The 13,173-nt window shown below is 43.5% G+C and overlaps 1 protein-coding gene across 1 annotated transcript in view; it reads left to right on the top strand.

The window, feature by feature from the left end:
• Window positions 1-13,173, top strand: part of LOC127658367 (adhesion G protein-coupled receptor A3) — a 63,256-nt gene that overhangs the window by 4,852 nt on the left and 45,231 nt on the right. The window lies entirely within an intron of this gene.

Below are 13,173 nucleotides of genomic sequence, written 5' to 3'. Positions count from 1 at the left end.
CACTACCCAAGATCTCCCCGCCGCCAGTCCATTTCACGCAGGTGGACCAGCACCCCTCCAACAGAGCGGTGGGTCTCGTCTCGTTCGGCGCGTCAGGGGACGACGGTGAAAAGGATGACAGCCTTTCTATTGATGCTGCATCCGACGACTGGCTGGGCTCGGCCTTCAACCCCGCGCCGTCGACATTAGCGGACACGAGCACGGGCACCAGCATGGACACTGAGATCGTCCGCATCCTGTCCAAAGCCGTGGAAGACCTCGGGCTCGACTGGTCTTCTCCGGAAGAACCCGCCCGCAGCCGGCTGGACGAGTGGTTCCTGCAGGGGCGCCAGCAGGCCCCTCGACAGAGACCCTCCCCTTTCTTCCCCGAAGTTCACGACGAACTCACAAAGTCGTGGAAAGCCCCGCACTCTGCTCGCCTGAAGCCTTCTTTCTCGTCCTCGCTCTCCTCGGTGGACGGCGCGAGAGAAAGAGGCTATGAGGGAACCCCGCCCCTGGAGGAGGCTGTGGCCAACCATCTGTGCCCACCCTCCACCGCTGGATGGAAAGCCAAAGCTTCTCATCCCTCGAAGCCCTGCCGATCTGCCTCAGCTCTCGCCGGCCGCGCATATGCCGCCGCTGGCCAAGCTGCGTCAGCGCTTCATTCCATGGCTGTTCTACAAGTTTATCAGGCCAAACTTCTCCGCACCATGGAGGAGTCGGGACCTGAACCTGAGGCTTTCAAGGACCTGCGCAGCGCCACTGATGTAGCCCTGCGAGCCACAAAGGCCACCGCCCAATCCATCGGCCGGGCCATGGCTAACCTGACTGTCCTTGAGCGCCATCTGTGGCTGACGCTAACAGAGATGGACGCGGATAAGGCGCCATTTCTTGACGCGCCTATCGCTCCAAGCGGCCTGTTCGGACCGGCGGTAAAAGAGTTTGCTGAACGCTTCACTGAAGCTCGGAAGGATTCGCAGGCTATGCGTCACTTCCTGCCCAAGCGCTCCAGCTCGTCTCAGAGCCTCCAGAGACTGCCTCAGCAGCAGCAGCATGCCAGGGAGGCGCCTCCCGTCTCCCAGCCAAAGAGCAGACCTGAAACGGACGCTCAACGCCGCTCGCATTCCGCTAACCGAAGGAAGCCACCTGAGCAACGGGGTCCTCGGCCCAAGATCGTGCTGAACCCGGAACCTCATAAGTTTTCCTAGCAATAGGAAGAAAAAGAGAGAGTGCGTGTCTCGCAAAAGCCGGACCACTCTCTCTAAAACGTGTGAAACGTTACCCAGTTCCCTTACAGGCGGCTGGAAATGTCTGTACAGCAGTCAATGGGCCAGTCACAGAACTCGCTCACCTGCAATCAAACGCCGTTTTAACGGCAACACACAGAAATCACAAAAAGAGTCATTTTCTGCCTGTGTCACTAAGGGGTCACGTGTCCACACTTAAGTGCGCATTCCCACGTATCAATACTGTCCAAACAGTGCCGAATGCTTCCCCAGCTCCAGCTGGACACACCATATATGTAGATCGTGTGCCTATTGTCATGTATGCACCACTACATGCAAGCACTGTTCCCACAGTTATAAACACTTCCCCAGTAAAAGCGGGAAATACTATAAAGGTAGCGCGCGCGCGCGTGCCTGCTGTCCTGCATGCACCCCTACACACAAACACTGTATGCATAGCCAAAAAACCCCCGCCCGCGCCTCTGACAGCTGTAAGCTCAGTGTTAGCACAAGGCAATTTGCCGGTGGGGCCCATACGTCACTGCGACATGCCCCCAGCCAGCATTCAGCCCATATCTGTGCGAGCAAAAGCCTGGGAAAAAATCCCCGACATGCCGAAATGGGTTTTGAACATAATAAAACACGGTTACTCGCTTCAATTCGCTCGTAGACCACCCCGCTTTTCAGCGGTGGTGGAGACGAAAGTGAGGAGAGATGTGTCATATGTTCTACGCACCGAGGTGCTCAAACTAATAGAGAAGGGCGCTATAGAAACTGTTCCTCCCTCTATGAAAAAGGACGGTGGCCTCCGCCCCATCCTAGATCTCAGACATCTGAACAAAGCTTTAATGATTCACTCGTTCAGAATGTTAACGACCAAACATATCCTCGCGCAAGTCCGCCCCGGGGATTGGTGTCTATCAGTGGATTTGAAAGACGCTTACTTTCACATTCCGATAGCGCCTCATCACAGGCCTTTTCTGAGATTCGCTTTCGAGGGACAGTCATACCAGTACACAGTACTACCATTCGACCTATCATTGACCCCCGTACATTCCACGAAATGTATGGACGCAGCACTTTCCCCCTGAGACAGCGGGAGTCGCGAATACTGAATTACCTCGACGATTGGCTAATCATAGCACAATCAGAGAGTCAGTTAACGACGCACAGATCTTGGATTATCAGCCATCTAGAATGCCTGGGTCTGAGAATCAATTTTGCAAAGAGCGTGCTATCCCCAGCCAGAATATCTCCTTTCTGGAAATAGTGCTAGACTCAGTGCAGATGACGGCGCGCTCTCATCAGAGCGCGCTCTCTATTCGACGCCTTGCAACACCATTCAGACCGGTAGCGCCCGTCAAACGATTTCAAAGGATGCTCGGTCTCATGGCCTCGGCATCAGCTGTACTCCAGCTAGGATTGTTGCACATGCGTCCTCTCCAACGCTGGCTCAAGAGCCGTGTCCCCACTCACGCGTGGCGCTCGGGCCACTTTTTAATCAGAGCAAATCACGGCTGTATAAAAGCCCTGACGCCCTGGAAAGCTGTCGACTGGTATCAAACCGGCGTGAGTCTGGGCGTGAACACACAGAGAAAAATGATCACGACAGATGCCTCCAAAATAGGATGGGGGGGCCCTTTACGAGGGCAGGCCTGTCTCCGCCTACATATAAACTGTCTGGAAATGAAAGCGGTCGCCTTGGCTCTCAGAGCCCTGCTTCCGTACCTGAAAAACGAACACGTCCTGGTCCGAACTGACAACATGACGGTAGTATCGTATATAAATCGCCAGGGTGGACTCAGGTCGAGCTCCCTGCACTCTATGGCCAGGGAGCTCATCTCATGGTCACAGCACCACTTGCGCTCGCTGAGAGCAGCGCATGTGCCAGGCGTCCTGAACCAGGGAGCGGACATGCTGTCCAGAGACAAGGTTCTCCTAGGAGAATGGTCTCTCCACCCCCTGACGGTTCAGTGGTTATGGCAAACCTTTGGCAAGGCGGAGGTCAACCTCTTCGCCTCCAGGGAAAATGCGACTGCCCCTTTTCTTCTCAAAGAGCACGGACGCTCTCGCCCAAGTCTGGCCGAGCCGCCCCTTGTATGCTTTTCCCCCGATCGCGATGCTACCTCAGGTCATCAGTCGGATCAGGGAAGTGAAATGTGCAGTGCTCCTGGTAGCCCCTCTCTTGAAAAACCAGACGTGGTTTCCAGAACTGATGCAGATGATGCAATCTGCCCCATGGCCGATTCCGCTGAGGCTAGACCTCCTCAGGCAGGCCAACGGGATGGCTCTTCATCCCTGCCCCGATCTGTGGGCCCTCCATGCATGGCCCCTCAACGGGTTCCCGAGAACCTCCCCAGTGGAGTTTTGAGAACCATCACGAGGCCTGGCGCCCTCTACAGATGCTTATATGCCCAAAAGTGGAAAGTGTTCAGTGACTGGTGTGATACCAAGAGCTTGAACCCCAAATCGTCGCGAGATACCAAGTGTACTCGCCTTTTTGCAAGAGCTGCTGTAGGCGGGCCGCACACCCTCCACGCTCAAAGTCTATGTGGCTGCCATAGCGGCGTCACACAATCCTGATAAAGGACGTTCATTAGGGAAAACGACCTAATCATTCGTTTCCTAAGAGGCTAGGAGGATGAACCCCCTCGCCCCCTCGGTGCCGATCTGGGACCTGGCCACGGTCCTGGACGCACTCAAGAGTGCCCGTTCGAACCTCTCCGAACCGTGCACCTTAAACAGCTCTCGCTCAAAACTGCGCTCTTGCTGGCTCGCCTCAGTCAAGAGAGTGGGCGACCTGCACGCGCTGTCATCAAGCTGCTTGCCTGGAATTTGGACCTAACGACTGCAGAGTTGTCCTTAGGCCAAAGCACGGGTATATTCCTAAAGTGCTCTCCACACCCTTCAGAGTACAGGTGATATCTCTGGCAGCTCTATCGTCCCCAGCGGACGAAAGCGACGCTAATTTACTCTGCCCGGTCAGGGCGCTCAGAGTATATTTGGAGCGTTCTGCCCGTTCAGACAGACAGAACAATTATTCAGTATGCTTTGGCGGCCGCACTAAAGGTCTCGCAGTTTCAAAGCAAAGAATATCGCGCTGGATAGTGGATGCTATAGCGCTGGCTTATGAAGCCAAGGGCCTTCAATGTCCCTTAGGCGTCAGAGCTCACTCTACGAGGAGCATGGCCTCCTCGTGGGCGTGGTCGAGTGGGATACTTGAAGATATTTGTGCGGCGGCAGGCTGGGCCTCGCCTTCGACATTTATCAGGTTTTATAACCTACAGGTCCCCTCTTGCATTCCAACATTCCATCAGCCTGACTGTAGAATGGACTGGAGTATGTATATGCTGAGCATTATCTCCTCCCTTATAGGTCCGTCTCTGACTGACTTAGAGGATTTTTTATGCATATCAATACATAGAAAAATCAGTACATAAGTTATGTGCTTGTGTTTTTACAATGAGCCCCACCATGGACCTCCTTGGGGCAAAGGCTCTGTATTTTCCCATTATATAGCTCGCCGTTGGCCGGCTTGTTGGATAATCACTTTGATTTAAGGCTCAGGCATCCGCCTCTGGCTTTATAGAGCGAAGTCAGCACGCACGGCGTTTTGCATGGTGTTCCCATAGCGCAAGCTACTTACGCAATAGGAGAGACCTCTCGAGAGGGAACGACTCGGTTACTAACGTAACCTCGGTTCCCTGAGAGGAGGGAACGAGTATTGCGTAAGCTGCCGTGCTTGTGCTTGGTCAGTTCGCTTCAGTCGATTGAACCTAAAGAACTCTCATGACGGGGCGCCTAATATATAGCCCTAGCCACGCCCATCTTGGCGGGCTCTGAGCGAGCGAGCGCGAAGCAGAGTCGCCCCGTCATTGGTTCGAGCAAGTTGCCGCAGCACAGCCAATGACCGAGCTGCCTCGCTCATTGCTGTATGCTGTGCAGCTGCAATGCGTTTTACATAAAGACTTCAATATTTCTCGAGAAATGGAGTTTTCCCATAGCGTAAGCTACTTACGCAATACTCGGTCCCTCCTCTCAGGGAACCGAGATTACGTTAGTAACCGAGTCATTTTGTTTACTGTATTTAAGCAATATGTGACTAATAGCTGTTCGTTTAAAAAAATAAAAAAAATTTGATTAAAAAAAAAATGTAATGTTATAGTTCACCCAAGAATGAAAATTGTCAGGGGGCCGGGGTAACTCAGCAAGTATTGATGCTTACTACCACACTTGGAGTCATGAGTTCCAATCCCAGGGTGTGCTGAGTGATTCCAGCCAGGTCTCCTAAGCAACCAAATTGGCCCAGTTGCTAGGGAGGGTAGAGTCACATGGGGTAACCTCCTCGTGGTCACTATAATGTGGTTCTCTCTCTCGGTGGGGGTGTGGGGAGTTCTGTGTGGATGCCACGGAGAATTGCGTGAAGCCTCCACACACGCTACGTCTCTGCGGTAATGCGCCAACAAGCCACGTGATAAGATGTGTGGATTGACATCCATTTATGGTGGCTATGAATATAGTGTAACAGACAAAAATAACTCTTATGATACTTTTTTACGTTTTGGAGCTTGATAGCCCCAGTTTGCTTTAATTAGAGAAAATTGTGAACACAAAATTCTTAAAAGTTTCATGTTTTGTGTGTCCACCTAAAAAAAAAAAAATTGCCATAAGGTTTTCAATGATATGATAGTGAAAAAAGAATGGCAGCATTTTAACTTTTGGGAGACCGGTTACTTTAATGAAGGTATATTTTTATATATTAGAGATGAAGGTGGAACGAATGTATCTAGAGCAAGCAGAATATTTTCACTGTATTTGCATCTCATGAGACCAAAACATAATGTGTTTGCAGCTTAAAATGTTGTTATTGATCTTTCTGGCTTCTTGGAGACCTTTGTTCCAAATAGGTTTCAAAGTAGTTTTGAACAAAGTTTATTTATTTATTTTTTAAAGATTTGGATGTAAAGAAAAAAGACCATGTGCAGATTTAGATTTTAGGTTGACAAGACATATGCACTATCAAACACAATGGTATTGTACTCACTTAGCACTTTATTAGGAACACCATGGTCCTAATAGATTGCCCTACATGGTCTTCTACTGTTGTAGCTCATCCGCCTCAATGTTCGACTTGTTGTGCATTCTGAGATGCTATTCTGCTCAATACAATTGGAAAAAAAAGAGTGGTTATCTGAGTTACTGAAGCCTTTCTGTCAGCTCGAACCAGTCTGCCCATTCTCCATTGACCTCTCTTTTCAACAAGGCATTACCACTTACAGAGACATGGCTCCAGACTTGACTAAAATGGTCGCAAATGTGACCAAAAATAATTGATTGCAACAATAATTTAAAATCTAGTCACCACTGGCGACAGTCAGGTTGTGTGCGTTCATATGCGGTTTCATCCGATATCATCTTATGAGTTAATTAATACATCTTAAGAGTGTGCACCAGTGTGTCTCGCACCTCTTTTCACCTGTTCTGTTGTTATGACGAGGTCGCTGCACCACACGCAGCAACAAACCCAGCGCGAGAGATTCGTGAACAAATGATTCTTTCATGAATCACCTGAATAGAACTGCAGGTTTGAACTCAGGAACTCAGGTTAGCAGTTTGAATCATCTGCCAGTGAGTTCATGGGAGTGCAGACATTTCAAAATAGGAGTCCCATGGGTGTTTCGGGCTACTTTATAATTAAATGCCTCTTATGTACCACTTTTTTGATCTTCTGGTAAATTATTGATAGAGATTGGAGTAGCACAATAAGCTGCACCTGCGGTATCATTCAATTTGCACTCTTATAGTCTCTGTGTCTAGTCCATCGGTAGCAGTATATTTAAAAACAATTTAAATTATTTATATATATATGTGTGTGTGTGTGTGTGTTTATATGAGTTCCAGCTTTTGACACTTAGGACAATTGAGGGACTTGTACACAACTATTACATAAGGTGCAAACATTCATTGATGCACAAGAAGGCAACACACTACTATGCATATTATACTTTATGTAAATATCTGTATTGTATATTCTGAATGGCAGTACTAAATAAATAGTATTTTTGTCTCTGATATTTCTATAAATTACGAAAGGGGTGTGATCATTTATGAGTCAAAAGGGGAATCCAAACTTATTTTTTTATATATACTGTATATTAAACCTCCTTAATGGGTTATTAGCAGCAGTTTTCCTTTGGCTTTCTATCTGGTTTCAGAACAGCAACCTAAATCAAGCAATTCTGTGATTTGGCGACTAAAAACAGCCATTTGGCTCCTTAATGTTTCAGTTTAGTAGCCCTGAGAGACTGTTGTGGGTGAAAATCCCAGGAGATCAGCAGTTACAGAAATACTCAAACCAGCCCGTCAGTTACCAACAATCATGCCTCAGTCGAAATCACTGAAATCGAATTTTATCCCCATTCTGAAGGATTGTGTGAACATTAACTGACTCCTGACCCATATCTGCATGATTTTATGCATTGCACTGCTGCCACCTAATTGACTGAATCGATTATCGCATGAATAAGTAGGTCTAAAGGTGTTCCCAATAAAGTGTATTTGTGGTATTATTTGTTGTTTTGTCACTGGGTCCTTGCAGAGCTTTTCTAAATGAAGATAAGATTATCTTCACTGTCTATCTGCAGCACTAGGAGACCTAAAGGTGCCAGACAAAAATTGGCATGTTTGCTGTTGAAATGTCTTGTCCACTGATGCAAGACTGAGACTGCTGGTCATCACAGGCTTCATCACTTGAGGATTTTACAATGGGCCTACGCTTCATACTAGACATGTGAAATTGTGACCAGAATATACTATAACTGTGTAGTAAAATGCCATTTTTAATGTAGTAACAAATAATAATAATAATAATAATAATCAAATAATTACATTATATTTTAGCAATATCTCAAGCAAGAATGCTGTTGTACTGAATGAAAGTGTGATGCTCTGCTGTGCTGCACTGTATTTAACAAAAATAAATAAATAATATAACAGTATTTTGTTTTGGATGTGCTGAGAGGATCTGTATAGAAGCACTTCATTTGACAAAAATAATGTAATGGTAAGTTGAAAAATAATTTTGATTATCATTTGATTAAAATTCTATGAATTCAGTTTAATTAGAACATCTTTTTTTTTTTGATGATTAAAATTTATTTAAACGTTAAAACAAGGATATTCACAAAAAAAAAACATGGAATTTGGGAAAAATAAATAAAATGGAATTTGTAAAAATTTGTAAACGAATTGTCTTTTAATTCAGTTCTTTAAATTATTTGGTAAAACCAATTCACAAATTGGTCTGAATGATTAATTAATTAATTGGTGTACATTTAAAAGATATAAATAAAATTTTTATACAGTAATCACTAACAACTGGAAACCTCATGGAACTCCATTGGTAGGAACAGTGTGGGAACCCTGCTTTTGTAGGATGTGGTTAAACTTGTACTTAGGTCCACAATGGAAGTGTTTCTGTGCCGTTTATTCTCATGGGATCATATTCTAGTCATGAGAGAGGGAGGGGAAAAGCTGCCAGCTGGAAAATACTGCACTTATTTTAATGTCAGTATCGTTTTCAAATTGATCTTGACAGTCACAAGGCTGCGTGTGCATATTTATCTCTACAAACTTCAGCATTGATCTCGCGTGTTTTCTGCTCTTGACAGGGAATAGGTTTTGAAAGCCAAATTAGTGTTGCCCAGAATGGAAATGTAAACAAACATGACTGTAATTGCAGACAGATGAGAAGTCAAAATGAAAGAATTGCCTTATAAAGTATGATATTAATCCACAGTTAACATTGAACATGAATGTAAGGATGAAACTCATTTTATAGTAATTAATATCAGATAGTAATTAATTTCAGATATGATTTTCCTCGTCAAACAACCACATGTGTACTATTTAGTTGTACGTTTTTGTTTTAAATGACAAACTAGTCCCATAGCAATGCTAATGACAACCGACCTTTGCAATAAGTTGTAATTTAAAGGGATAGTTCAAACTTAAAAATAAAAATAATCTCATCATGCCATCACTGGTGTGTGTTGCTTTCTTTCTTCTGCAGAACACAAACAAAGATCTTTAGAAAATATTTTAGCTCTGAAGGTCCATACATGGCAAGTGAATGGTGGCTTTGAAGCTCTAAAAATCACAAAGGCAGAATAAACCTAATTTATACGACTCCCGTGGTTCAATATTAAAATATTTTTTTTTACTATAAATCTCCACTTTCACAATCAGAATGTGAAAGTGTACATTTTTAGTAATAAATTGACTGAAATATCGATCTGATTTCACCCACACTTATCTTATCTCTTCTAAAGACCTGGATTTAACCACTGGAGTCATGTGGATTACTTATATGCTGCCTTAATGTGATTTTTAGAGCTTCAAAACCACCATTCAATTGCATTGTATGGACCTTCAGAGCTGAATTATTCTTCTAAAAACTTTGTGTTCAGCAGAAGAAAGAAAGTCTTCACATCTGGGATGGCATGAGGGTGAGTAAATTATGAGAGCATTTTCATTTTTGGGTGAACTATCCCTTTAAATTTAGGATGATATGGCATTTGCAACCCATTTTGCTTTTGTAATGTGACATTTCTAGTAATGTGACTTTTCTAACTGAAACAATATTCAATAAAACAAAAGTAAGGTGAGACTTGGTTAATTCATTGGGAATTGTTTGGGTTGTGAAAAGTAGGCATTCCATATCAGAGTTTGCTGTCAGTTGTGGAGGACTACTCGCCTTCTGGAACATCACTAGCACCCATTGGTTGAAACTAGTGCTGCACGATTAATCCATATCGCAATCGCAATGTCAGCCTGTGCGATTATATGATGGCAAATGCTGCGACTATTAAATAAATAAGTGCATGTGTGAATGTGACAGCCCATTCTCTCTGACAGCTGTTTGCCCATTTTCTACACCTCTAATAAAAAGATAACAGTCAGTCTCAGTTTAGGGAGTGGCACGTGTGGTCATGTCATGTGAGTTTCCGGTGTGCAGCGTGGAAATCGGGTGAAGATGGATGCCGAGCAGACCGACACTGAACTGGTGGCCAGAAAAAATAACACCGATCATAGCTTGGCGATATATCTTTATTTCATCCTTAAAGTTCATATAATACGGGAGCATGCCATGTAAATAAACACAAACTCCAAAAATGTCATTCTCTGTGCGGTCAGAGGTTCAACCAGTCGCAGAAGAGACACAATCTGAGCGGGAGAGATTTAAAGTTCCGCCGGCTGATGCGCACTCGATCACTGAGACGCTTGTCTCTCACCCCACTGTCTGCAGCTCGAGTGTCAGATAGAAACACAGATCACAGCTTTGCGATTATATCTTTATTTTATCCTTAATTAAAGTTCATATAATACGGGAGTGTGCCATGTAAATAAACACAAACTCCAAAACTGTCTTTCTTGGTGCGGTCAGAGCCGCTTCAACCAGTCGCGGAAGAGACACAATCTGAGTGGGAGTCGAGACCGTGAGAGATATAAAGTTCTGCCGGGTGATGCGCACTCTAACACGGAGACGCTCGTCTCTCACCGCCGCTGTCTGCAGCTTGCAACGTGTAGCATCATTGATGAGATCATCATGATAATATCAATCTTATGTGAAACATAACACTAAAATGACAACAACAATTAAATGTGTGTGTGTGTGTGTGTGTGTGTGTGTGTGTGTGTGTGTGTGTATATATATATATATATATATATATATATATATATATATATATATATATACCAGGTATATATTGGTTTTGGATAGACAAGATTGACAAATGCTTATCAATAATACTCTTATGGCTAAAATGTTTACAGTGTTCAGTGGCTAAAATATCAATATGACTAAATGTTACTAAAATATGACTAAAATGTCAACAGTTTTCATTGACTAAAACTACATTAAAAAGCCCAGTAAACAAAACAAAGCACAATTACAGATGTGTTTGCGAGTGTCACGCCATGTGACAAGTCTTCACAGAGATATAAAGAGTCATGATGCACCGTTAGCAAATTGGGATTTCAGAAAATTAACCACACACTGGACAAGAGGTACCAGCGATAAGTAGAACTTTTTAGAACGAGGATTTGGAAATACCAGTTGGTCATTTAAAAAAAGAAAAACACAACAGCAACATCAGTTTTAGTGGTTTGAGTGAACCACACTTTTATATCCAGTTTCCTTTTCAAAAGAGTTTATTGAAAGTACATGTTACATCCTGATTAAATGTCCCTGTTTGTTTGGACAATCTTATTTTCATGAAAAGTTGTATGTTCTTATTTATTGTTCCATTTTATTTAGGTGTAATATTGAGAAAATAAGTTTGCAGTAATGCAAAGATGTTATTATTTAATTTTGTACAATATTTTAATTTGAAAAAACTGCATTTATAGTTGTTGTTGTTGGTAGTTTGTATGTTTGAGTTGAGAAATACACATTTCAGCATTATCAGTAATCAATTTGTGCATTTTCCTTGATAACCAAGCAAGTTGACTCATGTTACATTTGTTTATTATATTGCATATCGCAATATTAGCCTCAATAATCGCAATATGACATTTTCCTCAATTCGTGCAGCCCTAGTTGAAACCTAAGCAGCCTTGTTGACATCAGCTGAAAAGGAGAGTTGTTTCAGAAGTGGAGCAAGTTAGTGTATTTTTTTAGAAAGATCGAATAATATACACTGAATCGTGCACTATAAGACCAGGAACAAGTATGCTAGTAAGAAGGTAAATGGGGTCATTTTATTTTATGTAGACTTTAAAGGGTTCTTTATCATGCAAATGTGTCTTCTCAGTGCTGTGAGACATTTGATACACTTATTTCTTAATGCACTGCACATCTGTTGAAGCTCATGCGCCCCACCCCATTGGGCTGACGTCAATTTGCTTACATTCGTTCACTTTTAGTCTACTGGCCAAAAATGTTAATAATGTTGACAAATTATATGTGTGAAATAAGGAAAGCATATTAAATGTTTGTGTTCTCAAAGCTGGGAAAATATGGCCAAGTTTGTAATAAAGTCACCCCTCAGCATCCCATAATAATAACAACCTGGCTGGGACCTGTGGATAAGGGTTTGTGAGCATGAGACCACATCCGGTTAAACCATCCCTAAAACAGCCAACTGCAAACAGTTGTGGTGTTGCCTCTGGAATGAAAATCACTGTGTTTACTGCTGAATTACTTACACAAAATGGAAGAGTCATGCGGAAGAGCTTTCCCCTATGTTTTGGCTCTTGAATGTAAATGCAAACATGACTCAACAGAATATCTTATGTATTGTGTGTTTGGTGGTTTTCATTTGTATGAGTAGCTCAAACAAAGTAAAAACCTACTTCTTATGTCAGTGAAATTATGTTTCATTTTCCATTGAGCTTCATATGACTTTAGTGAGCTGAGAAATTTGCAATAAAACCAAGTTAAAGGGATAGTTCACCCAAATTCTCTGATAACTGACATAGTTTAACATCTCACTTTGTTGTCCATGGAAGAAAGTCTTACGGGTTTGGAACAACATGAGGGTGAGTAAATGATGATCATTTTCTTTAACCTGCCCTCATGCCATCTGAGATGTGTATGACTCAAAACACTTTTGAAGATTTGTAGAAAAAGATCCAGGCTCAGCAGGTCCTTTGAATGGGAGTGGATGGTGATTAGATATTTGTAGGTCCAAAAAGCACAGATAGTCAGCATAAAAGTAAAACTTCCTGTCTCCAGCAGTGACATTAATGTCTTCTAAAGCAAATCAATCACTTTATGTGCGAAAAAGAACTATATTTAAGCACATTTTAACTGTTAAAAAATCGCTTCTAGTAAGGCGTTGATGAATGGCCAAATTTACCCTAGTGGTCCTGTGATGTAAGCACATTGTCACGCTCCTTCGACTCATTGGTTGTGTGTCTCTCATGCAATGATTCATGTGATTTGTGCATTCAAGTCGCTTTGCCT

This window comes from Xyrauchen texanus, chromosome 2 (assembly GCF_025860055.1).
Source record: "Xyrauchen texanus isolate HMW12.3.18 chromosome 2, RBS_HiC_50CHRs, whole genome shotgun sequence".
In the NCBI taxonomy this organism is placed as follows: domain Eukaryota; kingdom Metazoa; phylum Chordata; class Actinopteri; order Cypriniformes; family Catostomidae; genus Xyrauchen; species Xyrauchen texanus.
The sequence above is the reverse complement of the archived record's forward strand: the minus strand, read 5'-3'. Positions and strand labels throughout refer to the sequence as shown.